General features: G+C 44.6%; 1 long non-coding RNA gene and 1 gene segment (V, D, J or C); one reads left to right on the forward strand and one right to left on the reverse strand.

Moving 5' to 3' along the window:
• Positions 1–17637, forward strand: part of LOC120240476 — a 28400-nt gene extending 10763 nt beyond the window's left edge. The window contains exon 3 of the long non-coding RNA XR_005530638.1: positions 17610–17637. This is a non-coding gene — a long non-coding RNA (uncharacterized LOC120240476). The remainder of the gene's footprint in view (positions 1–17609) is intronic.
• The window catches only part of LOC120240454, a 499568-nt gene that overhangs the window by 156136 nt on the left and 315506 nt on the right, over positions 1–27926 (reverse strand).

Consider the following 27926-nt stretch of genomic DNA (forward strand, 5'->3'; position numbering starts at 1 on the left):
GAAACAGGCTCCAGGGTCTGAGCTGGCAGTCAGCACAGAGCCCGACGCGGGGCTCGAACCCACGAACCGCGAGATCATGACCTAAGTGAAAGTCGGACGCTTAACCGACTAAGCCACCCAGGAGCCCCTCAAAGGTCATCTGTTTGTCAGGAGCAGGGGAAATGAAGAGTGGGGGTAAGAAGTATTGGAGGTGTAGGTGAGAAGGGGTCAGCCTGTGCAGCGTTGTAGAGGCCACTTTGGGGATTTTGATTGGTCTTTTACCTGTAAGCAATGGGAATTCACTGAAGAATTTTTTAAAATAAATGTTTATTCATTTTTGAGAGAGAGTGCACGAGTAGGGGAGTGACAGATAGAGGGAGGTACAGAGGATCTGCAACAGGCTCTGCACTGACAGCAGCAAGCCCAATGTGGGGCTTGAAGTCATGAACCATGAGATCATGAAATGAGCCAAAGCTGGACGCCCAACTGACTAAGCCAACCAGGTGAAGGATTTTTAATCAAGGGTATAACATAATCACATTTGTATGTTGAAAAAATTACTCTGGCTGCTGTGGGGAGGACATATTGGAAGGTCCAAGAGACCAGCTAGCTCATTCAGATTGATGAGATAATTCAAAGGAGAAAATGGAAATTTGAACCAAGGAGTTGGTAACAAAGGATGAAGAGGCATGCCTGGATTGGAGATGGAAGTGTTATTCACTGAGATAGGCAACCTCAGGAAAGGACCATATTTGGAAGGAACATCTTGATTTTAGTTCTGGAGTTGAGTTAAAGTGAGTTTGAGACTTCTAAGTGGACATATTGAACAGTCATTGGGCACATAGGTATTAACTCATGCAGTCACTCATATTTACTGATTACCCACCACATGAGAATTACAGTATTGAGAATTGTGTGGAACAGAAATATATACTAAATTTGGAATCCCCTCTTGAGGACCTTAAAACTTGTGTGACAGTCATGAGGAATGGCTGAGCGTATTGAGTATAGTGAAATGAGGGCTTGAGAGGTTAGATATGATAGCTGTCTTCAAATATTCGAAAATATAAAGGTAGAACTTAGTCTGTGTTGTTTCAGAATGCACAAAAAACACCAACATATAAAGTTATAAGGATCTCTGTGACTTATTTATTTTTTATTTGGAAGTTTGTGTCTCTTAATGTTCTTTATCTATTTCTCCTATCCCTCCACTCAGCCTCCTTCTGTGATGTTGACTACACTTACCATGACAAAGCACTGAATAATGATAAAATTGTCAAATTAATATGTTGTGCACCAGAAACTAAGATAACATTATATGTTAATTATATTTTTTAAAAAGTTATGGGGAAGCAAACCTCAAGTTGGAATAAGTGATTTTTTTTAAAAAGTAGGCTCCATGCCCTGTGTGGGACTTGAACTCATCACCCTGAGAGCAAGACCTGAGATCAAGAATTGGACACGCCACCAACGGAGCCCCCCAGATGCCCAAAGAAGTGATTTTTAAAAATAAGAACTGTCACTGAAAAAATTTTAATTGAGTTTGGATGATCATTTATTCAATTAATATTTAATGTACATATACACTGAATGGAAGGATTCTTGCTTGGCCTCTAAGATCCCTTCTGGCTTTCAAATTCAATGATTCTAATTTTCTGTTTAAAGCCTTAGTTGCTCAGAATGAAGGTCACAACCTGGATTTCCTTAGTCCATTTCCCTATTTGGACCCTACCTGGACGTTCCCTGGGCACTTGCAGGGTGCTGTAATGAGTAATTTCTTCCAAGTTGTGACCCCTTTAGAAAATATGAGATATAGTCTAAGAATCACATTCTCTTTCTTGGCTGGCTGTGGCCTGCTCTGACACAGAGGAAAAGGTGTACTCCAATTCCCTTCTTTTCTTTTGCCAGTCACTCCATAGCATGGTTCCATGATGTTGGATGGTCTGTTTGTAAGTTCAGCCAGTTGATGGCACTGGGCTACTGGATGGACACAAGCCACTGCCTTTTTGCTGCCATTGAGCAATTACATCTTCCATTTCTAGCCACAAAGGATGCCCAAGGACTCCTTTGTTTGGGAGCCCAGTGAAAGTGGCATGCCTATTACCGTGCCCTGACAGTTGAACTCAGAGATCTTTTAGAGCCTGGGCAGACATTCTCTGAGATTTCTCTTCACTGCTCTGAACTCTTTCAAGTGAGCACTTTTTATGATAGATAAGAGTCACAGAAAGCAGGATAATGGGGACGACAATAATATGACTTTAGTCAACTCTCAATTGCCTTTACCAATGAAGTGGGGAAGAACATGGACATTACAGAAATATCAGTTGACATTCTTGTCATTCATTTGGCTTTGGAAGTTTTGCAGAAACACTTGATTCATGTTTATAGTATGCTAGGGCCTTTGGTGACCCTATCTCCACCTCAGTCTGCAGCTCCAGGTAATATAGAAAATATTTTCTTTTTTTTAGAGTTTATTTATTTATTTTGAGAGAGAGAGAGAAAGCACAAGTGAGGGAGGGTCAGAGAGAGAGGGAGAGAGAAAGAATCCCAAGCAAGTTCTGCATTGTCAACACAGAGCCCAATGTGGGGCTTGAAATCATGAACCCTGAGATCATGACCTGAATTGAAGTAGGACACTTAACCAAATGAACCACCCAGGTGTCCGTATATAAAAGATATTCTCAATTACCTCCCGGTAAGCTCAGGGAATTTCTCTAGGTCTCTAATTTTGACTCTCTCAGACCATTGTTGGGCACTCTGCTTGCATTCTTCTTCCTTGGCTCCAGACTCTATTTTTTATGCACACCCCATGTCTATCTCAGGTTCTGAGTTGCCTCACCCCACCCTGAATCAGAACTTCACATTCTCATTTGTCCTGAAGGATGAATGGACAATTAGATATACATGCTCTCACTCTCGTCCTTTTTCTTCCCAATCAGACTTAATCAGACACTAATCATTCATATTCTTTTTTTCTGGCTTGTTCTTGAGTTGAAGGTATGTGGCACAAGGTTCTGGGTTATAGTGTGTGGTAAAAAGGACATTGACTCAATTAATATTAATTCATTTCCTAATCGGCTTGTGGATGAATGAGAAATGATCATACCTGGAATTTATATAAAGCCTTCTTCCAAGAAGCATACAAGGACACGATAACACCTCAATAACTCCAAGAGAATATTTATTATATTGGTAACACAAATAATCTGTAACATGATTTGGAGATGACTGATTGCTTGTCGTGAGTCCCACACCTGGCTGCACATCAGCATCCCTTCAGGAGCTTTTTACAAATAAGGATTTTTTGGTTAGCATTTGGGAAAACCAGATTTATATTTCTCTACCTCACTGAAATTTTTCAATAGTGATGGCTTCCCTGGACTGGTGCTTCTTGAACGTTAACATGCATATAACCCACCTAGGGAATTTTGTTAAAATGCAGATTCTGATTCACTAGATCGAGGGCAAGTGCATGAGCTTTTTCATTCTGACAAAATTCCAAGTGATGCTGATGCTGTCTATCTAGAGACCACACTTGAAATAGCAAGATCTTAGACTGGAAAGTGGGGAGAGGGCAAGGCATGGAGGTTGAATTACCTGAGAAACCGGAGCTTCATGCCCACACCACTTCAATAAAAATCTCTGGAGATGTATTCCAGACCTTGGTATTTTTACAGAATTTCCCCCCAGATGATTAAAATATGCAGTTGGAATTGAGACCCATTGTTCAAGAGATGCCTTGACCACATCTAATGTCCATTTCTCTATAGTGAGGGCAGGAAAACTTGGCCACATCTTCCCTGTACTAAAATAATAGTTTTGTTGCTTACAGCAGAACTTCTCAGAGCATGTCCTTGAACCACGTGCATCAGAATCACATGGACACTTATTATAAATGCATGTTCCCAGGCTTGCCCCCAGATAGACTGAATCAGAATCTTTGTAGCTAGGGCTCAAAAGTATAAATAGAAACAATCTCTCCAGGTGCTTCACATGCACAGTGAAGTTTGAGAAATACTGGCATATAAAATCAAATCTGTTTAGCCTTGTAGGTCAAGGGTTTCTAAACAAGTTGGTCTCAACCAGAGTTTTGGAGCCTTCTCTTTCCCTGCTCTGTTGTGTTAATCTCCTGTGGTAGGCAGCTTCTAGGACGACCCCTCAGTGATCTCTCATCCCTGGTGTTCATATTCTTGTGTAATCACTCACTTCCCTTGAGTGTGAGCTGCACTTACTGATTCACTTCTACTGAATAGAAAATGGCAGAAGCAATGAGATTTCACTTCTAAGATTAGGTTACAGAAAGACAGTGCCTTCCATCTTGGAAATCTTCTTTCAAAGTCCTTGCTCTAGGGAAGCAAGCTTCTATGTTATGTGGAGGTATACAGAGATGCTCACATAAGAATCACAAACATCCACTTGAGTGAGTTTGGAAGTGGATCCTTTTTCGGTCAATGCTTAATGACTGTCGCCCCAGCTGACCCTTTGACTGATGAGAGACCTCAAGGCAAAGGACCTTGCGAAGCCACATCTGGATTCTTGACTTACAGGAAACCTCTAAATATCGTGGTAATTTGTTTATTTATTTATTATTATTATTTTTTATTTATTTCTGAGAGAGGGAGAGACAGTGTGAGCAGGGGAGCATCAGAGTGAGGGGGAGACACAGAATCTGAAGCAGGCTCCAGGCTCTGAGCTAGCTGTCAGCACAGAACCTGATGCAGGGCTCAAACCCAAGAACTGTGAGATCATGACCTGAGCCAAAGTCGGATGCTTAACCGACTGAGCCACCCAGGAGCCCTAGTAATTTGTTATGTAACAATAAATTACTAGTACAACCACTTTGAAATACCCTCTTTCTTTTCACTTACCCAAGTCCCACTGGTTTCAAGCCTGAGCTATTCCAAGAAACTTTGCTCATAGTGATTGCCTTCTCATTGGCTCCTAGAGCACTGCATATGAAGCCAGTGTCCTCATTGTTATATAGTATGTGTTTTCTTGTATTTTTGTATTCGTCTGTAATATTTAATTGTAATTCTACTGCTGCCTTTAAAATAAATTGTAGACACATTAAGGAGACTAGAACTTAGGCTAGAACTTGACTTACAGTGATTTCTATTCCCACAACCTACCCCAATATTATAAGTACAATAATCGCCCTATAAATAAATGTGTGAAGAAGATGAGAGTGCATGGGAAGGAATATTGAATAGAAGGTATCAAGAGAGCTGTTGTTCTCATAAACTCAAGGTCTACTTTGCATCATAATGCCTGAGTTGTAACTTAATGTGGAGAGAGGATTCCAGACTAGTGATTTGAGCAGAAAAACAAACAGTTGGCTACTGAAGCCAACAGGGTGAAAGCGCTTCCTCAAAGATTTTTTTTTTTTCCTCAAAGATTATTAAATGTTTATATCTATAAGTCCTCCTGCCTGTCGATCTACTTAATAGGTTCCTCCAGGCCTTGGCTTCCTGTAGTCTCAGAGACTTTTGGCTCATCCATTTCAACTTGGGACTTGGGATCTTTTTTTCTTTCTTTTCTTTTTTTATTCAGCTGAATCATGACCAACTCACAGATTCCACATTTCCACAAGTATTAGTGTCCAAGATCTCTCTCAGCAACCGACATGAAGGAGATTGTGTTATCCCTCCCTGTCCATCCCCATATTCCCCCTCCCCCCACCAGTCTGAACTCCTCTGTGGCTAAGGGATGATATAAAACTTTCAATATCTGAAATAGTTAGGGAGCATTTCAGAAAATGACTCTATTCCTCCTTCTTCACAGAGTAAGAGTTAAAGCTATCTCTAATAGCTTTGAAAATTTTGATTAGGATGGTAATGGAAAACCATCCTTGCTTTGTCTAGTTTATGCACACGAATGCTTTCACAATAAAGAGTTTGGAATGAGCTACAATGTTCATGATAGTAGAAATTCTGTTCATCTCAGTCTGCCTCTGCAATAAGAAAACATTCTCAGCATTGAAGATTGGGTTTCTTTTCAACCTTTTCTCAGAAGTCCCTGAGAGTCAGGTGCAGGGCCCCCTTGGTTGCTTTGCATACACCCTAATGAACTTTTCTGTCCTCTTTGACTGATAACTAAGCCCTCTCTCAACCAACCACAAAGATAAGGCCCTTGGCCCAACTTAGCTCTTGTCTCTCTTATCAGATGTTACTGTTGAGATAATCAGGTGGTCTCCCCTCAGTGTAGTGCACATTTTAGCCACAGGTGGTCTTCTCGTTGGACCTGCCCCCTCGGTTTGACCCAAGGGTTCTGAGAAGACCAGAAGCAGGGCTATAGCACTGTGGATATCAGACGCACAGTAGTAGGTCCCAGTGTCTTTTATTGTTGCTCTTTGAATGCCAAGTATACATTGGCCCTTTAAAGCATCAATGTTCCCTTTGAAATTACTGCTTATATTGTTATTAGAACTGTTGCTTTGTCTGTACACTAAAGTCAGGGAGTTATTTTCATTCTTTTTATACCAGCTCACTTGATAGTCCTTCAAGTCCCCTCCCATTATGCTGCAACGGAAGGTGGCAGGCTCTCCAACTAGAACAGTCAGGGTTTCAGAGTCTGGTGTCAAAATGATATCCAATGAGACCCCTGAAAGGGAAAGCCCAGGTGGAGAAGTGATGGAGAACTGCCTCCATCCTAATGGGATGGATGTCAGAGCCAAGCTTGGCAATGGCCCTCCCCGCAGACCCCCCCCCCCCCCCCCCCCCCCCCCCCCCCAGCAAACCTTTCTTTCAGCACATTTCCCTAAGAGTGAAAGGCCCAGTGGGTTGTCCTTACTTGCACAGAAGAGGGTGAGGTAGAAGAGGGGACAGGTCCACAGCATGGCTTTGTGGGGAAGGCTCTGCAGTATGCTGGTGCTTCCTGGCTGTCCCTGATCAGCTGCTGTCTGCCCAGGAGAAGTTTTGTCGGTTATAAAGGTGGTTGGGTGTTAGTCACTTCCTCACATCTCTGTGTGTGTGTGTGAGGAAGGTGTGACAGGCCAGCAAGGTCACAGATTTATCCAACAAACTCTGGCTAATTGCTTATTGCAGGCCAGATACTATTTGGGAGAAGAGGAGGTGAATAAGACATGGCTTCTGTCTTCAAAACACTCAGTTTTTTTGGGAGGCAGACATAGAGCAAATACGAAGGAGTGTTAAGTACTATAGAAGAGGTAGATACAAAATCCTCCAGGAGTGTGGAGGAGGGAACTGTCTCTGCCTGGGACATGAAGAAGATTCCACCCCGAAGAAAGTTGAGTAGGGCTTTTTCAGCCTCTGCTTCAGAGGGCATTCCCAGGGGAGAGGGCATTCTGCAGGGTGTGGTTATTCTCCCGCCTTGTCATTCCTGTGCTGGTCCCTTTTCCTTTGGCCTCTGCCACTCCTGCTTCAGTCTGAGCCTTCCTCTCCTGTTGCATGTTGCTATACTCTTCCAAGAGGTCTTCTTCCTGCTTCTAGACTCTCCCCATTTTCATCCTTTCTCCAAGTGGCCATCATACAGATTTTTCTTCAGACCAGGGGAGATCAGGCATCTGATCACCTCTGCTGAAACTCCTTTAGTAGCTTCCCCTGGACTTTAGGAAAATATGAAAATCTTATGGCCATAATTACCTCCAGATCTGCTTTTGGTATCCAGTTTCACTTTTGGCCACTTGCACTCAATATTTCAGCTGCACAAAAATACTTGCAGGTTCAAACATGTATCAGTCTTTATAGTACCAGTGTTTGCACTAGCTTCTCCTTCCTGGAAAAACCAGACCTTCCCCTTCCTTCCCCCACCTCAACTTGAGGGAAGTGTCCCCCAGGTTCCCTGAGCTTGTTGGGTCATGGTGCTTACCGCCTTTATTATAATTATCTGATAATTTGTTGGTTTTCTGCACTGGGCTTTAAGATGCATTAGAACACTGACTGTGTCTTATTTATTGCATTCTCAGTGCCCAGCACAGAGCTTGTCAATATTAGGAGCTTAGCAGAGATTTGCTGGTCTATGTAGGATTTCTGACTGGAGTCTTCTGACTCTTTTTTTTTAATTTTTTAAATGTTTTATTTATTTCTGAGAGAGAAAGAGACAGCGTGAGCAGGGGAGGATCAGAGAGAGAGGGAGACACAGAATCTGAAGCAGGCTCCAGGCTCTGAGCTAGCTGTCAGCACAGAGCCTGATGTGGGGCTCAAACCCACAAACCATGAGATCATGACCTGAGCTGAAGTCGGGTGCTTAACTGACTGAGCTACCCAGGCGCCCCAAGGAGTCTCCTGACTCTCAAGGAGCATTCTGGGTTGCTCATCTGGTGAAGAATGGGATTAGGGAAGAATTTGCCAGCAACCCAGGCCAAAACCTGGAGAAGCAGGTCTTCTACTTATTCTTGTAGGTGTAGGGAGAGGCAGGTCCTCTGCAACAGCAGGATGGCTCCCAGCTAGGTAGACCCTGCTTGTATTGCTATGGTGAACATTCTGATATTGCCCATAGGTGTCTAAGTGGTATCACTACCCATCATTTATGTGCAAAAGGAGCACTGGCTGTGCAGGTCTAATGGCTCTGGGTTTTGAATCTTCCTTTGCAACTTACCAGGAGCTGGACAAGTTATTTTAAGTTTTGATTTCCTCATCTGCAAATAGGGTCATTGTAGTTACTGTGCAGGGATGTTGTGAGGTTGAAATGAGAAAACACATGTGAAGTAGCACTTACCCCCATGCCTGACACACAGTGGAAAGCCCATCATAGATGCTGGTTCTTTGTCACATCTCTTCTACTTTGTCATGGTTGGATTAGTGACCTACTCATAGCTCCCTACCTGAACCATCATCCCCAAGGGAGACATAGAGCTTGTCATTTCAAGTGTGGTACAGAACGTTCTGCTGAGGGAAGGAGGTATTGGCTGAGCTCCATTAGGCTGTCTGTAAGACTCTGCGCAGGTAAATGATGTGTCAGAGATGAATGGGCAGTGTCACTAACTTCTACACCCTTCAGCAAAGGAGTCTCTGGTAGCTAAAGATGGAGGTCCATAGGCACTGGAGCCCAGTCTTTTTTTGTCCATTTTGAATGAAGAAAGAAGAGGAAGACTTGAAGAAGCAAAAAGACCCCCAGGGTCAGATCAAATCAACTCACACTGGCTCCTACATGCTCAAGTTCTGTGCATTTTCTCTGATGGCCATTGCCACTCAGGGTCTTTAGTATCAAACGTCTATCCAGAGGATCGCTGGAATATTAGTGGGACAGAGTGCCAGAATTTCTGATTTTCTCTCTAATTGGAAGTTTCAGGAGCCTACATTGCCTTTGATTTGAGAACACATCCACTCTTTCCCCACTCCCTTTGAGTTCTTTGGGAGAAAAAAGAAAGAAATTTAGCTTGCTTTATCTCGTACTCATTACCCTCAAACTTCCCACGTAGAGCTTTAGTGACAACAAAGGCAGACTCTGGGGTGTGCTCACGATTTATCTCTGTTCAGGCACGGCAGTTATTAGCAGTTTGCCCTGTTTCTAGTTGCCATCTTTGCTCTTTGGTTTCTCTGACTGGACAAGCAACTGAAGAACAGGAATGGAGGTGAGTGAAAAGAGAGAAAATGCCATTTCTATGTCCCTTGGCCAGGACCTCCACTGCCTAGTGTCCCAGGACAGCCTTCAGTAAGTAAGTGGTACTTCTCGGTCTGGCTGCTTTGGGCTCTGCATGCTCAGACAGCTGGGATCGCTTTGTTTCTCTGATGTGTTTTCATTGAAATGTCTGAGTCCCACTGGTTGTGTTAAAGCAAACATAAGATATTTTTGGAAATTAGTGAGGAATTTCAATGGATGTCAAAGAAAATCACAGTGTCATTTGTCTCTAAAAAGATTTTGGCTGCCACTATTCCATCTGCGACTCACTTCCCCAGCTGTGTGGCACTGAATGAGACAGCTGCCAAGCAGAGCAGTGGAGAGGCAGGCTGGGACTCTTCTGAGTTGTAACTCTGCTTCTGTTACTGACTTGGGGCCTTGAGATGTAAATAAAAACTTTTCCATATTTAGTCTCAGCTCAGTTCCTTTAAAGTTTTCCTGGCTCCCACCTCCCAACTCATCCTGAAATCTCAAGGCCCTAATACCAATCCATGCTTTCATCCTGAAACATTCCTGTAATCGCTACCACCAAGTACTTCTCTTGCTCCCATGAGTGTCTCCTCTGTTGGGCTATAAGCCCTGCTAGTGTGAACTCCAGAATGGCAGAGAGCTTATATCATTTGTCTTGAACCTTGGCTCTTGGCATAGTGTCTGGCACATAGTAAACTCTCTCTTTCTCTCTCTCTCTCCCCCTATATATATATATATATATATATTTAGAGTATATAAAATTACATTAAATATATATATAGAGAGAGTATATATGTATATATATTTAATGTAATTTATTGTCAAATTGGCTAACATACAGTGTGTAAAGTGTACTCTACCTCAATACATATTTTTGAATAAAAAATGAAGCATGCCAATTCTTTTTTTAAATAATTTTAAATTTTATTTATTTTTGAAAGACACACATAGAGAAATATAACATGAGCAGGGGAGGGGCAGAGAGAAAGGGAGACAAAGAATCTGAAGCAAGCTCCAAGCTCTGAGCTGTCAGCACAGAGCCTGATGTGGGGCTTGAACTCACCAAATGTGAAGATCATGACCTGAGCTGAAGTCAGAGGCTTCACTGACTGAGCCACCCAGGTGCCCCGAACCATGCCAATTCCATACTTTGAGACTTATCGATACTTATGAGCACTTTTTTTTTTTTTTTTTAATTTATTTTCTTATTTTGAGAGAGACAGAGACAGTGTAAGCAGGGGAAGGGCAGAAAGAGAGGAAGAGAGGGAATCCCAAGTAGGCTCTGTGATGACAGCATATGAAATCATGACTTGAGCCAAAACTGAGAGTCAGATGCTCAAGCAACCCAGGTGCCCCTTGATGAGCATTTGTTAACCTTCTCACTCACCTTTTCTTCTATGTCTGTCCTTCAAGGACCACATGGGGAGACTGGAGGGCTTCCAGTTAGTCGATGAGGCAGTTGGGACAGATCACTACCAAGAAACCTGCCCTTGAGAAGCACTTTTCAGTCCATACATAGGTCTCTAATGATTTTGTTTTTCTTCCAGACTTTTCTTTGACTCTGGTAGTCATAGGTTTTGTAAAGGAAGAAAGATTATTTCTCTCACAGAGTCTCTTAGCGTGGCGGAATCAGAGACCTGGAATTATGGGGTTGTTATTCCACTGGCAGAGAACACAGTGGGGTTGCTAGGGTTGTAAGCGTCCTTTAGAAAACCTGAGTTCTCCAATTTAACATTCAGCAATTCTGGAGATGTGTCATCAATAACCCCGAGGTGCCCTGGAGAAAAGCAAGCCCAGGAGGAAAGAGACCTCCTCACTCACCAGACACTCTCTGGGTCTGTGCCCATCCCAGCAGGGTTAAGACTTTGAAATCTGATCCCCAAAGCCAAATTGTGCAGAGGGTTTTCCTCCACTTCTTTATCCGAAGAAAAGCCTCCGCCTCCTATTTTGTGTGATTCTGTGCCCTTAAAGGGCTGTTCTTGGGGGGCACCAGTGCTGATGAGCCCATATGGTGGCTGCAAATGAGAAAGCCAGCAAGACAGCAGGGGATGAGGATTTCCACTGAAGAATAAATGCAGGATCTGAGACAGCAGGAGATGCGCATGTTCAGAGGAGAAAACAGAGGAGACAGTTCTATTTACTCCTAGTTCTCAGCTCAGCAGGTCACACCAAGGAGTTTCCCTGGTTCCTTAATATAAGCAGAGGCTGAAATGGATGTGTCCTTGTAGAGCCCATGTACCTTTGGAACCTTAGGATCATCTTCATTTGATGGTTTTTTAGGATGTCATAAGGTCAGGCGTGCTTTGACTTCATTTGTCATGTTCTTGGAGATGTGAAGTCATGGAGTATGCTTGTGATGTTGATGCAACGAGTTCCTCATTTATGATTACGCTCATAAACAACTTTAATTTTATAAATGATTCCACTATCCTTTTAATAAGTGGGGGCTACTGTTGTATTTTAATATCTCATAAAGTCTATGTTTGCTTGTATTATGAGGGTCAAGCAGAAATTGCTTTCCTTTGGTTTTATTTTTTTCTATGTAAGAAGCCTTTTAATAATATATCGGCAACTAGTGAAAAAGGTCCTGAAGATCTTTTGAATTGTGTTTCTCTCTATTTTCATTGATATTTCATTCTTACTAGATGGGATACAGATATATAAAAAATGTTTAGTTGCCCAAGAGATTGACTTATTTTTTTTATCAGTACATTCCTCAAGGCCTAACCCAGCCCAGTGGTAGGGACATGATGAGTAATTATCATCATGATAGCATCACCATCAGCAACAAGGGTAACTGGTGCTTACCGAGTGCTTCCTATGTGGCAAGCATAGCTCTAAGTGCATGACATGTAATACTTCACTTAATTATTGCAACAATTCTCTAAGGTAGATATTATTATTATCATTATTTTAAAATTTTTGCAAATTTTTTATTAAGTAATCTCTATGCCCAACATAGGGCTTCATTTCATGACCTTGAGGTCAAAAGTCGCATGCTCTACAAACTGAGCCAGCCAGATGCCTCTATTACCATTATTTCCTTGATGAGGAAAGCAAGGCATAAATTAACTTGCCCAAGGTCATATAGCTAGTTAGTTGGTAAATGGAAGATTTGGGATTCAAAATTTAAGAAGTCTGGATTTCAAGTCTGTTTCAGTCATTGATACTGTACTGCCAACTCTACATCTATCTATCTATCTATCATCTCATTTCCTAGGCATATATATATATATTTATATATATAAAATGTACACACATATATATGTATCTATCTATCATCTATCTAATTTTCTAGGCATATATATGTGTGTATATATATGTAATGTACATATATATGTGTATATATATACACATATATAATTTCTTTCCAGGTTTTTAGAAATGTTGATAGGTTTTCAAGGGTGTGTGATTAAGATGTTGATTGTTGGCTTTCAGTCTGTATGTGTGTCCAATTCATTTGTCTTTCTGGGTGTTAAGGACTGTGCCTTTATCTGTCAGGTCAAAGGCTCAAGTAATTCAACAGTATTTAATAAGGTCCCCTTAGTTTTGAATGAATGAATGGAGGAATGAATGGGGGAAGGTTCAAGATAACACTGAACACCTTCTGTCTCGTTGGATGACCCTCTGAATTTCTGGTGTCACATTTGCTTGAGGCTTACAGTTTTTATTTCATGTGATACACAGTATGTATCATGGTGCCGAACAGCACAGTAGTAAATGGCTTTGTCTCTTGGCTGCACACACTTAATGGTTAAGGTACTGGAGGACAATGTTCTGTTCACAAACAGCTGGTAATGTTCCAATTCCGTGGTGCCTTGAGAGGCATGGCAGATGTAGGTGAGCCTTTGGTCAGCTCTTTGCAGATACCAGTACACAGACTCAAAATTTTTATCAGGAATGTTATATTGGCATCGAAACTCCACATCTGTCCCAATCACGGCAGTTATGCTGGAAGATTGTATAATCTGAGTCTTGCAGGAGCCATCTGGAAAAGCAAAAAGGATAGGACATGAGAAATGAGAAAGGAAGGAAAATTGCACCCATTTACCTGGGAGCCACTTACAGAGGAAGGGCAGCACAAGGCAGAGAAGCCGGTGCATGGTGCGTCTACAGTTCTTCTCTGTGCTGTTTACCAGGAAGCCTACTTTGCATGCAGAATGCACTTGGGCCACCTTATCTGCAACAGCCATGTGGCTGCTTCATTGCTGCAGCAATAAAGGAAAGAGGTCCTTGGGGGTGGTTGGTGCTCGCTATCGAAAGACACACTCAGATTTGTTCAAAGGCAGCAGTCCAACAGGCCCCTTTAGAGGAGGCTCTGGCGCTCCTCTGCCACTCGGGGCCTGTGTTTTCAGCATCTGGTGCCATTCTCTTATCAGCCCCAAGAGGCTTATTCTTTGAAAGGAAACAACCAGGAAGACAGTCTTTTGTTGAAAGACATTTGGTGGGTCACGATCTCCTGGGTCCTTATTCCTGAGTTTGGGGGATCTAATGTGTACAGAAGGATGAGGAAAGGTATGAACAGTCATTTTCCTGGATGTAGTAGTGTAGGTTTGGTTGCCCACCTGGCAGTTTATGGTTATAGGACCCACACCACAGAAGCCAGCCAGGGAGGAAGTAATTTGTTCATTTTTAATTAATTGATGAACTAGTTGAGCATTCATTATATTTATTGAGCATCAATTATATGCAAGCTTTCTGCTGAGTGCTGAGGACACAATGGAAGCAAAAAACCAGTCCAAATTTCTGCCACTGTGGAGTTTAAAGTCTGATAATAATGTTTAACTTTGGGCAAGAGAAGGAGGTACAGCCCATCAAACAATATGTATGAGGCTGTGGAGGAGCAGGTGAAGGAGCTTCTGAGGTCTGCCCATATCCAGGCAGGGCTTTCTCCAAGTCAACACAGCTGGCTGTGAGCTCACCACAGAGGAGCACAGATTGGAATTTCCCCTGGTAACCCCCACCCCATCCGAGAGTCAGAGGGTTCCTTTTCTACCCACCTTCCCTTAGAACCATTTTCCTATCAGGAAATCATTCTATTTGTTGATGATCCAAAGTTTTGGAGTTCCTGACTTAGCACTGTTATCATTCTATTCTTGGAACAGAATCAGCTGGCTGCAATCGTTCCCACTGTGAAGATAACTGCATCTTTTGTGTGATAGCTTCCTTTTCATTGCGTACACAATGACTGCAGAGCCAGGAAATTCTAATTTGGGATAAATAATAAGCTATCTTTATGGCCAATCTTATTTGGAGAGGCAGGGCTGATGGAGGTCAAGGATTCTTTTTCTTTTATCGCCTTTGTCAAAGCTTTTACTCCCATGGCCGCCTCCATCTTACTTACCTCATCTTTTTCCTAGTATCTTTTACAAGACTACTCATCTTTCTGCAAGATAGTCTCATGAACAACTTTAAAGGCATAACAGGACAATGCACAAAGAAATAAGGAGACACCCCAGAATGCCTGGATTTAGGATTATACAGAAGAGAGGTGGGGATGGCTGAGGCCACACAGACACACAAACAGGCATGTGGGGTGGGGGTTGGGGGGTTGATGACATGGCAGTGGGGGTGCTGCACCAGAGCACATGGTGTGATGGGGTGGTCAGGAGTCTTCCCTAGACATGGCCATAGCAGTGTGAATGCTGTTTGGAAGCGGGCTGGGAAGATATATGTGTGCTCATGGGACTGCAGACAAGCTCACCAAAGACTCCTAAGGAAGGCCGTCCCTGGTCGGGGGGGGGAACGTCATACCCAAAGCCATTCTGGGTAGAGACTCGAACTTTTTAGGAGGATTGACACCTTAAGCCTAACATTTTAGGAGGACTGACACCTTAAGCCTTAATGTACTAAAAAACAAACAAGAATTAATTTTGGATGGCAAGGCCATGGACCATGGGAACTGGAGAATATTCTAGTACACAACCAGGGTGCCAGGAAGAGGCTTTCTTCTCCCATCTCCTTCAACCCCCCATATCATTCATTTACTTTTAAAGTGTCTCCTTAATCTTCTTCCTCTTTCCAGGTCCTTATTTCCCACCCTTCTCATTGTCTACCCCACTTTTTGCATTAATTTTATATCTGATCTCATGGCCACAGCAGCATGAAAAATAAAATCCCCCGGTTACTTATCAGGGCTGTGTGGCCCCGGAATTGTAAGAAAGGCCTATGGTTTCAAGGGAAACAATCTCAGACACTTCTTACCTAGGACAAGGTGTCAGAAAGTTAAGAATTCAGGAAAGATGATGAGACTTTTGAAATCACAAGGCAGGAGGATCTGTGACCTGCCATCAATGTCAAACCTGGTCATGAGACCTGGAACTGGAAATCAGAGCCCCAAGACAGGTCTGTATTGAATGCAGGAGCTAACCCTGGGGACCATCCTTGTCTCTCGGCTCTTATGTATTAACTGTCAATCTCCTCTCTTACAGAAATTTCTGTACATTGTTTCTTCCAGGTACAGAACTGAGACACTACCCTGGAGGCCTATCCCTTAATCACAGTGAAGGCATCTCGAGAAAGTACATAGGATAGGACACACTTAACATATGATCAACTCGGCTCCCCAATGGACAGTGATAGAAAAATGCTCTTTAGAATGAATTTCTTGTTTTCAATTTGTTTGCTCTCAGAAAAGGTATTCTCTAATTTACAGCATTTTTATGAGAAGGATTAGGACCAGCCATGTCCTTTGAACTGTATACTGAAATTTCAGCTAGAAATTTACAACAACAATTTATGTCTTACAAAGCGAGGGCTCTTCTTCTCTTTCCTTTTCTTCCCGCTTTGGCTGGAGAACTTCTTCTCCAAGACTATTGGGCATGTTGGGGTTCTGTCAGGAGAGTAGAGACTCTGGGTGAAGTTTAGAACACTCTTTCTTGTTGAAAAAACTAGCATAAGGTTTAGAATAAGTTTATTCATACCTAAAACAAATATCCACTCATTGCTGTGAAGATGATGAAGCTATCATAAAACTAGAGGCAGAGGTGCCTGGGCAGCTCAGTCTTTTGAGTGTCTGACTCTTGATTCCGGCTCAGGTTGTGATCCCAGGGTCATGGAATCAAGTCCCACATTGGGATCCATGCTGCACATGGAGACTGCTCGAGATTCTCTCTCTCTCTCTGTCTCTCTCTCTCTCCTCCTCTTCCCTGTTCATGAGTGTGTGAGCTCTCTCTCTAAAAAATGACAAACAACTAAATGCAGATGTTATATACTAAGATGGTAAGTGTTTGGTTAAAAACTAATTGGTGTCGGGTGCCTGGATGGCTCAGTCACTTATGTGTCAGGCTCTTGATTTTAGCTCGGGTCATGATCTCTCACGGTTCTTGAGATGGAGCCCTGCATAGTGCTCTGCACTTGGGATTCTCTCTCTCCCTCTCTCTCTGCCGCTCATGAGCTCTCTCTCTCTCAAATACATTAACTGGTCTCTTTCCAATTAGAATTAGGGACCAATTCCACCCCCATCCCATATGAATTTAATTGGGGCCATTGGTGTCCCATATATGGTGTTCTAAGACCTAAAAACACCATGTTTGCCCTGTTGGGCTGCGAAGATCAGACTTCACCTGAGATAGTGGAGGGTGTGGGGAGAGCTTCTTGGCAGGAAATGATTTTTCCCCTGTCCTGATTCAGGGCAGGAAAGAAGCTAGGCTTGGGTTCTGAACTTGGAGATGGATGTGGGGAATACCTGCAGATTTTTAATTGGGGCACAGACTTGTTCCTGCTATGTGAAAGCCCATGAGGAGACAGGATGGTCTCAAAATGTGCACTTCTTTCTCTCCTCAAGTGTGTAGCTGTATTCTAAACGATTATGGGAGCAGGCTGTGTCCACACTGCCATGGGATCTGTCGGGGGTGGGTATAGGGGACAGTAGCCCAGACATGAGTCTCATGAGATGGCCCAAGGTGGCGTGAAGAGGAGCTCCACCTCAGAGCTGTCGAGCCCCATGGGGCTCCAGTGTGGGATGAAATTACCATAAATCCCCCAGGGAGAGAATGGCTGCTTCATATTCCCGCAAGAGAGGCTGTGGTTACTGTGAGTCGGATATTAAGGAGACAATGTCTATGTTTTTTAATCCACAGGCTGGTGAGGTCTGAGAACACATGGGTGACATAATGAAGGACTTCCTAAAAGTAAGAAATTGAAATTCTTGAAGTGGTGTTTGAAATAACATCTGTACAACGACCACTGCTGTAATTAATCACCTGACTATCCTTAGCTGTCTCCAAGACTATGAATGCTCAGCAACTAATTGATGGCTTAAACTTTCAGTGTTATAAGAGCTAGAACACAGCAGCAGATCTGAAAATGGCCAATTTCAATTATGCATTTGTATACATGCATGCATGCATCCATTCACTCATTCAACAGACGTTTATTGCCAAGCACCGTGTGTGCTGCCAGGAGCTTACTTCTGAGTGGGTAGAAAAAGGTAGGAGTCTGCAACCCCTGGTCAGAGGCACAGATTGTTCCTGGTTAATGACATGATGAGGCAAGTTTTCCTTTCAGTCTCTTTCCCAGGGGACTGTGTCACCAATGGAGCCAAATCCTCTTTCCAATGAACTGCCTTTTATTCCTATGACGCCAGGCGCGGGGAGCCATTGTAATAGTGCTGGCTGCGCTGCTGCTCTCAGGGTGCTCCAGTGGTCCCCGGTTTTGGCTTCCAACCAGAGGCTGCATCCTGCTATGCCAGGGCAAGGTGGGCACGATGGAGCAGAGCCCCTGAAGAGATTTGGCTGGTCCAGCACTGCCCTCCAGTGGTCAAATGTAGGCATTTTGGGAAGGACGGATTCCTAGAGTGAGGCTGAGGTGGGTGTCTGTGGATTAACAAGGAGACTCAGGAGCGGCTCCCCCAGATGAGGTTGGCAAGGTAGGAACTGGAAGCCATAGTGGAGAAACTAAAGTGAAAATTAAAATTCATCAGCGACCGGGTACCTGGACTGCTATGTGTAGAGAGAACCAGAAATAAAGATCATATTGGTTTCCCAATTTGGGTTTTGCCAGGGGAAATAATGACTGGCTGACAAGATGACCAGCCTGCCTGGGGACCTAGGAAGTGTGGTGGTGATGATGGTGCGGAGATGGCCTAGAGCTGTACCCCCTTTACTCTCAGTCTAGCCTTGTCAAGGTTCTAGGAAAACATTGATCTCGAATAACTATCTTCAGCTTGATGGGCAGTGCAGGAATGAGCATGAATCTCCAGAAGTGAATTGGATGCAAATTTGTGTGTAATGAACTTTTAAAAAATTCGATTTGCAAAGGGATCCAGTCCATCGACTTACCTTAAGTCTGCTCTCAGCATTCTTCCTGGGACTCAAGGGGTCTTGGTCAGACTCCCTATATCTTACACATAGGTGGTTCAGTAACTTGACTTTGGAGGGAAGTTTCTCCTTCTTAACATCAAGAAGTCTTCCCCTCAACTCCCCTATTTGGGCCAGTGCCACTGGAAGATGTCCAGCACAGCAGGACACAGTGCTGTCTCCCAGATCATGGGAGGGCTGAAGTAGCCTTGGCAGCCAGTCTGCTCTTGGCAAAATATGCAATTAATGTGACCTTTGCTTCCTTCTTTCTGTTTCATCTTAGCATGCAATGTCCTTCAGATATAGTATATTTTCCCTTCTGAGAGTTTCACCTCATCCTGCTTTATTTCTTCTCCTTCTATCACTTGGATTCCTGAACTTCCAACCTTGAAATCTTCCCTGTCCCTGTCCTGTTGCTCTTCTGAAAATATAGAGTAATGGGTTAGAGAAACTTCCCGAGCAAATTAAAAAACAGTATAAAACAAACAGTGGTTAGTTCAGGAGCTTAGTAACTGTAGCATCATGCATCAGTGGTCGAATTGCCCACATTGTTGCCTGTAAAATTCAAGCATCCGAAGCTGGAGAAGACCCCCAGTCTTTATGGTACACACGATGTTCATGCTGGGAATCAGGAGTGGGGCAGGAGGTCTGAGAGTAGTGTGAGGGGGAAGGATGGGACGTGGGCTCCTTGGTTGTAGGAGTCTTGGAGGACACAAGTGACAGTAACTCTGTGGGCGCCGGTGAGTGGTTGAACTCAAGCTTTCTAAAGTCAAGAGCTTGCCTTTCCTGCCCCTTAGAACTCCAGTGCCTCAGATGCCTAATAAACCACCACAGCACGGTGGTTAAGAAAGGATGCTTTAAAAATCCAGCAGTTTTGAATCTCAGTTCTTTCAGTTTCGTTTTTCAATTTTAGGCAAGTTTCCTAGCCTTTTTGAGCCTTGGACATCTCATCTGTAAAAACAGAGATAATGATACCTGCCCTCCCCACCAGGCATCTTTGAGGCTTAGAGGAGATGGTGCATGCAAAGCCCTGAGCATTGTGCCTGGCATATGGTCAGAGCTCAGAGTAGGTGTCTTAGTACTTCCATGTGCGCATGTGCAGACCTCTGCGAGTGCGTGAGAGTTTTCCAGTCAAAGCCCAACTTCACTACCAAATAAAATCAGCCCCATTTCAGAAGACAGCAATGCGCAGACATGGGGTTGAACAGATTCCCTCCCTAGACACCCTTTGCTGCTTCCCTTTTATAACCGGAAAGACTTTGCCCAAATTTCTAGGAACCAACATATTCTTGAACCCTGTCTAGAATGGAAGGACCCTCCTCGTATATAGAAGCTTTCGGTTGAAACAGGCCTCAGGTGTCAGTGGCTGACCATCCCCTTTTGCTTTGAGCCTGGCCACTCACTGTACAGTCGGCATGGCTGGGTCTTCTGCTCTGGACGGTGGTGACTGACCGGGTCTCAGGAGCTGCCAACACAAGAGGGACTTGGGAGGCTTTGTATTCAATCATCACTGAGAGCCTATTAGTAGAACAAGGTGCCATGCGGCCACTTGAAAGGCTGAGTGTCTAGAAATGGCCATTGCAGTGGAAAATCCTTCCGCTTGACTGACTGGGGCCAGATCTATGGCTTTAAAGCAATCGGCGCAGATGCCGAGCGAGGGGGTGCGTTCATTCTGTGCTCAATAAAACCAGTTTTATTCAGGGAAGTGAGTTGTTATCCCCTCGGGAAGGGTGAAGGTATAAAAACAGGTTGTAATTCTTGGAGAATCTAATTCCTCTGTTGCTGGAGACGGAAAGAGAAAGAGGGAGAGAGACGAGAGGTGGATGAAAGGGAGCTCTGTTGTCCTGGGGTAATTAGGCAGCTTGGATTTCTCCTGGAGCTTCAGGAGGGTGCCAGATGTGCCCAGGCCCTCTGTGCACCACCCCACAGAGCTAGCATCCAGAGTCCACCTCCTCCCCATGGTGGCCGCTCCTCGTGTCTGGGAATACATCAAAGGAGGTTTGATATTCATAACTGCTGTGAGTCATTTTCACATGGAGCTGTGGGGAGCTGCCTTCACCACAGCATGCTGTATTCAGCCCTTTGTAAGAACAGCTGAGCTGAACCAATCCCCCATTATGGGCGAGACTAGATTCCTCCTGGGAGACCCGGATTTGCCCCCAGACCCCTGTGCAGAATAAAATGGGTCTTTTTATTGAGAAATAGTTATTAAGACATCCTCCAGCCTTGCCTGGGCACCTCCACCGCCCACCGAGACAGCTCTGTGTCGAGTCTTCCACAAGAGTGTGGCCACCTCCAGGCCCTGCTGTTAGTGTCAATAACATCTGAAACTTCCCTGTTTCTCTTGCTCTGAGGACAAAGAACATCAACAAGATTCCAACCACAGCCACATTTCTTCTCAACTGGAGGAGGAAATTCTGCTCGCTCCTGTTGAGCGTGGCTATTGTTGGAAAATGCGTTGTGTGGGACACTCTTTGAGGGCTGGCAGAGGCTTGTGAAATTAAAGCCACAGGATTGCAGAGCTGGAAGGGGCCTTAGTCATCATCCAATTCCAGCCCTTCAAATTACAGATGAGAAAATGAGGCACAGGGAGGTTAAGTGACTTGTCTACAGTCACACAGACAAGTGAAGATTTCTGGCACATAGCCTCGTTTTCCAAAACCGGGAAGGAAATAGTGGCAGGGTGAATCTTGCTATTACTTTTCCACCAGAGACTGTGTTAGAGGTTTAACCTTTTTGGGAAGGGATGGGGACCAGGAGACTTGGTATCTGAGCTGTATCTCAGTTTTGCACCTCAGTTTCTCTGTATGAAGAATGGCTATATAAAACCTTTGGTTGGGAGGGTGGGAGAATTAATTAAGGGATGGCCACGCTGAAGGCTGGGGGTGGGGCAAAGTGTGGGGAGTGGGAAAGTGGGTGGAATATCAAAATAAAATATACTTTTGCTTGCTCCTAGACCCGGTAACAGTCCGTCAGGAGAAACCACTCTCCTAGTGAAAATATTTCACAGGCAGCAGGGCTAGACTCCCCATCTTTGCTTGGGGCAGCGTGAAAAAAAGTGTTGCCCTATCTGTGTGCATTTGAGTGCATTTTCATGTCATGGTGCGTCTTCAGTTCTGTTAGAAAAGCAAGCATGCCTTGCTCTTTAAAATATCCGGAGCTCCCAGTCCCATTTGGGGTTTGTGGCAAAAGGTCAGACTCCAGAGCTGTCTGGTGGTAATTGGGTCCTGAATTAATGAGCCCTCAGGGACTGCCAGGGAGACCAGAGAGCTGCCAAGCTGGGCCTGGACTGAGTCTGGCAGCAGAAGCCACACAATGTCCCTTGGCAAGGTGGCCCTGGTGGGCTGGGCTGCCCGCATTTACTGGCAACCCGCCCAGCACCCCGGCTGGGCAATGCTGCGAGCCCAGAGGCCCACATCCCTACATCAGTCTTCTCAACTGCTTTCTCCTGTTATTACTTTGTCAACAGCGGCATCCAAGACACAAAGGACAACTCTGCATGATGATGCAGTGAATGACTAGTTAGGTGCCTCCTGTTTAATAACCAGAGAAATATTGCTGTGCGGCATCTCTCCATATGCTCTGGCATCTGTGTCTGGCATGTAAGGGACTCATTTTCTTCACATATCTCATTAAAGATGTAAAGCAAAATGGAGGGGCTGTAAGCCTCATCCCCCCAACCCTAGCAGCCTGGAGCTCACTTTTCTTACCCTCTGCTGCCATCTAGTGGCCACTTGCCTCTTCTCCGCATTGTTTTCATGGTGGAGCAGAAAGTTTGAGCGCCAGTGAAAGAGAAACCCCACAGAAACCCCACAGCGGTGGATCTCCGTAGGTTCCCTGCTGCAGCAGCAGGTCCCATTTCCTGACATCCACCTGGACCACCCTGTCACTGCCTCCTGGATCCTGGAACCCTTTCCCCTCTGGAGAGATGGTGCCTATGGATTAAAAAAAAAAATTTTTTTTAAACAAATCTGGCTATCTTCCAGCTTCTAAACGTAAATCTTGAAAATCTGGCCCCATCGAACATGTTTTGCCAAAGGGCAAGGCGAATTCTGCGACTTTGCCAGACAGAGCCCCGCACCGCATGCTGAAATTTCCTCTAATATCTTGAGGACTCCCCAGAGGCCGGGATGGAGAAAGTCACAGTGCAGAAGGGGACTTCCGTGGGTCTTCTCGGCTGCCTGCCACCCACTTCCACACCACATCCTTATGGATGCTCACTCCAGGGCTGATCCCACCCTCTCAACTCAGAGCCCAAGTTTCCCAAGACTGACCTTGCTTGACATGAGCCCATTACCTGTGATGGCATCGAAGTGTGTTTTCAGCCCTGATTCATCAGCCTGGGTCTTGGGCAGGTAGGCTGGGATGTGTGGACAGCTGAGAAACCCTCCCCAGGATGGAAGACTGAGTGCCACACACTGCAACTCGCAAGAGCAGTGAATGAAGTGCAGACAGGGCTCGCGCCAGCTGCGGGGTTTAGGAACGGGCTGCAGGTGCTGGCGCATCACTGTGGGCCCCCAACACAAGAGGAAGGTGACGGCCTTTCTGTGCTGGGGACTGATACACAAAGGGCGATGCTGCTTTCTGTCATCAAGTCAAGCAGTTAATGTCCTTCTCCTGAAGCTTTGGCACATGTTCATTAATTTCATTAATTGATTCATTCTCCCATATGTACTCAGCTTTAGAATGTGCAATGAAGTAGACACAAAAAGTAGCATATGATACAATCGCAACCTTTAGGGATCTTATTATCTAGAGAAGGAAGGAAGGAAGAAGCACTACAGTTAAAAACAGTACTGATTAGTTCTCTAAATGAGGAAAACATCTCACATGGAAAGTAGAGATTCCAAGAAGAGAGGGATCACCAGAGGTTACAACAGGTGGGGAGCATATCATGGAATCAAAGGATTCAAGCCACCCAAGGAATTATGGGTGATGGTGACATACTCTCTCTGATGTGTGTCTTCCTAAGTCCCCGTAGCCTAGGGACTCTGCTCTGGCTATTCACTACTCTCCCCGGGACAGAAGACAAAGGGAGACAGAGGGGAATCTCCTGGGATGCTGTTCACTGATCTGTAATAGATTTCCTCCCTTTTTCCATATTGCTGTGCGTTCATTGGGTTGACGTGTCATTCATTTATTCATTCAGGAAACGTATATTGGTCTAGCATGAGGGTTCTAGAAATGAATCCACAAAAAGTTCTAAGTTTCTACACCAGCTTGAAACTGGACCAGAGCTTTGTAGGACAGAGACTAGCTAAAATCACTGTCACTTTGGTTTCCATCTTACGTTGCCTCATTTAAGTACCTGTTGGTTCTTTATTGCTTTTAGATATCTGCCCATGTGGCCCACCCCCTTCTCCTTCTCTCCCAGGACCACTTCGGACAGAAATACAGCCCCAACTGTTCCTGCTACCTGTTCTCACAATCCCATCATGCTCTCATCTCTGGGGCTGACTCTGGGGGTGATGGGGCCAGTTCGTAAGACTTCAGGTTGGCAGGATGGACCGAGAGGACACTTCATTGGTTGTGTGGGAACAGAAAGTCTAAAAATAAACATAGAAAGGACGCTTTGATTTAGTTTTGGTTAAAAGTAAAATAGACTTTAGTTTGCAATGGTGTTTGATATGCCTTGCGAGGGAGAAATCCTATTATGTCAAATTTTCAAAAGTCTGTGCTGCTAAGATAAAGATATTTACATTCCGAGACCACATAGCTCAGTGAAAAGAGACTGTTAAGAGACCAGGCAGTTGGGGGAAAGGTTTTATGTAATTTAAATTTACACAGGTTTGGCCTCTTCTTATGTTTACTGACAAGGAGCAAGAAGCTCTGATATCAACTCTCCAGGAATATAACTTTTACAGCAAAGCATTTGATCACAGAGAGCTCAGAAAAGTATTGTATTGTTCGTTTAATCCTCGGAATGTTTGTGGAGGAAATATAATTTGTTGAATTGAGTTGTTACACGAACTCGCAAAACTTTTAGTACTTTAACTTTCTCTCCTTCCCTCCCTCTTTGTGTGTGTGTGTGTGTGTGTGTGTGCGTCTTTTCTTCAATCAGAAAACTTTAGACATCCTTCTCTATCCCTCTCCCTTCCCCTGGAGCCTCGTTTGTCTTTTAGCAGATCACACAAATTGAGAGGCTCTAGTAGTCATATCCTGGAGCCCAGTTTCTTTGCCAGTTGTGTGGTTGGGGGTTTATATTCTGGAGACACAGACCAGCGGGAGAGGGTGGGGAGCAGATTCATGCATCTCTGCAGGTGTGGAGCACAGCGGCTCTATGGCTTCACTGTGTCCTGGAGGTGGGCCGAGCTACCTTGGTAGTATTCACACAGCCTGCATGAACCAACAGCCCTCCAGATTCCATGAGCTCCTGGTCCTGGGACCAAAATAAAGCCAATGATCAGAGTCCCCGGGCCTCAGTTCCCTCTTTTTTCATTTCTGGACATATGACAAATAAGGAGAAAAAATTCTTTCCAATTTCATGGAGTTGTATTGTGTCGCCTGAAACCTGATCTGGATTAGTTGGAACCACAACACCTGCACCTCCCTCCTCCCTTTATCCCCCATCACATTTTCTCTGGGATTATGTGAGTTTGATTGCAAATTCACGAGGCACAAAATTTAAGTGTCACTGAGTGCCTACTGTGTGCCTTCAACTCTACCAACTCACTTAACTCTTACAACCAACCGAGGTTTGTGTTCTATTCCCATTTCATGAGCGAGGGGGCCCTGGGCAGTTCAATGACTTCCCCAAAGTCTTAGAGCCAATAAGTGTCAGAGACAGAACTTGAATCTAGGTCTGAAGCCCTGGCAATTTCTATGATCACATGCACCAAAGAGGAAAGGGTTGGCCCATTCTCCTCCTCCCCGCTCTGCCCACCACTGTCTGTCAGAGGGAGGAGTGGTTTGGAGGTGGAAGACTCCTCAGCTGAGCCCCATGGCCTTGGAGCCCCATTCCCAAGACCCCAGGCCCCAGCTGGGCAGGGCACGATGCTGGGGACAGCATAGTCACTAACACAGTCCTCTGAGTATCCTGAGGGCCAGAGCCAGCCAGTATCACAGCAGTACCCTGAGGAGGAAGGTAGGGGGCGAAGCGGGTACGTAGTCTGGCTGAGGGACTCTACTCTCTTGACAGCCTGGACCTGGGTGAGAAAATCAGTGGCGCAGTGCCGTCCACCCAGATCCCTTCTTTTCTTCTTTTTTCCACAGGGGGGCTGGGTGGCCCCAGCTTGCTGTGCTCATCTCTCATGGGCTTCTCTGAAGCGGGTGTAGGAATCTTTACAATCACAGCTGACTATGAGGTGTTGGGGACTTCCACCCCTTCAGAGGAGGAAGTTTGGGGTTGAGACCCCAAACGCCTCAGTCTCCACTATACCTCAGGGGCTCAGCAGCCGGCTTGCCTATTGACAACAGGCTCTGTTTGGTTTTGGAGTATGTTAGAAGATTTGACATGAATGTTTGCGAGGTGGGAAGAGGTCACAGAACTCAAACTCCAGAGCCAGGCATTGCCAGGTAGAGCCGGGGCCAGGGCGAAACCACTGAGCACAGAGGTGCGATGGACTTCTGGCTGGAAGGCAGGGTTAAGCCTTGTCCAAGGGGCCAAGCCCACCTGTGGAGCAAATCAAAGCTGTTTATTCTGCCTTCCTCTGGAAGCTGGCTATAATCATTCAGCCTAATTTGATTTTCCTTGTGTAAAACTGTGGGGAGGCGGGGGGGGGGGGGGGGGGGGGGGCGGATCACAGAGAGCTTTCCTCCCGGGCTCTGAAGGTTTCCGATATCACCTGGCTGAGAAATAAAATTTGGTCACTGAGCCGGCATTCCTAGGTTTCTTTGTGGTTGTGGTGTTTGTGATTTGGTTTTGTTTTTACAGTATATGGAAGTTAGTGATTCAGCCAGAGAGGGAGCTATCTCTTTTGTGATATCTCTAATATGGCATCACAAGCGTGTTATGGATGATTTAGCCCCTGTTCACATGTGGTTCTCTATCGAGCATCCTCCTCCATTCATTAAAAGGCAAGAAACCCTCCCTTCTTGAAATTTCCAGTCTGAACCAATGCGATGTTTCTCATACACAAGGCAGAGAGACATACAGACGAGTGCAAAAGCACGGAAAGGTTATCCTGTCCTACCCAGGAATTAAGTATATCATCGACATTGTGAGCAAGCATCTTTGGACAGGCGAGCAGGAAATTAAACACGAGACTGACATGCCTGTCCCAATTCAGAGGCAACAACGGCTCAGGAGAGGCCTGCTGAAAGTTTGGCTGGCACCACCAGCTGACTCCTCTCCCTGCTGGTGTGAACGGAGGAGAAAGATGGAGAGATGCTATAGTAGAGAATAACCGAACAGAAATTTTGCAATGTGTTTTCTTTTCTATATCCCAGATCTATAGATCAAGAAACAGAGGCTCACATTGCTTACGTGGCTTGATTAAGGTCACACACCTTCGAAGCAGTAGAGACAGAGTCAAAATTAGATCTTTCTGCCATCTCTATCACACACCCTGTTTACACTGAATTACAAACTGAATCTGATCTGCAGGGAATCTGGACTAATGTTCTGCTTCCAACATGGGCAGTGGGAGAAGTAGCTCTTCTTCTCGACACTAACCTCAAAGGTTCAACTATAACTTCACACTAATTCCCACTGATAGAATATTGAGGATCTGTCATGAATTTGTTGATCCAAAATGATCTTGAATCTGTTTAGATTTCAGTACCACCATTTGGTGTTACCACTTTCACAAATTAAATATATATTATTAACAAGCCAGTCCTCACTTATTGCTATGTTGATTTTAACCCAAAGTCCTTAGTCTGAGCTTATAGCAATACTGGGGCATTAGTTATTGAGAAAGGTTCTGGAAGATGCTTCTGCAAGGAACAGATTTGTGTTTTAACTTGCACCTTCAATGCCTAACTCCAAAGGGTGAAATTGAAATCTATCTAATGGATAGATTTCAGCTGTTACAGCAGGTTGGTGTGTGTGTGTGTGGAGGTATACATCCTGTTAGTTGAAGAATTTTGGTGTGTGTGTCAAATCCAGACACATAACTAACTTCGAGGTAAGGCCAGTCCTGACCTAAAAGAAGGAAT

This window comes from Hyaena hyaena, unplaced genomic scaffold (genome assembly GCF_003009895.1).
Source record: "Hyaena hyaena isolate Hyena2069 unplaced genomic scaffold, ASM300989v1 scaffold_256, whole genome shotgun sequence".
In the NCBI taxonomy this organism is placed as follows: domain Eukaryota; kingdom Metazoa; phylum Chordata; class Mammalia; order Carnivora; family Hyaenidae; genus Hyaena; species Hyaena hyaena.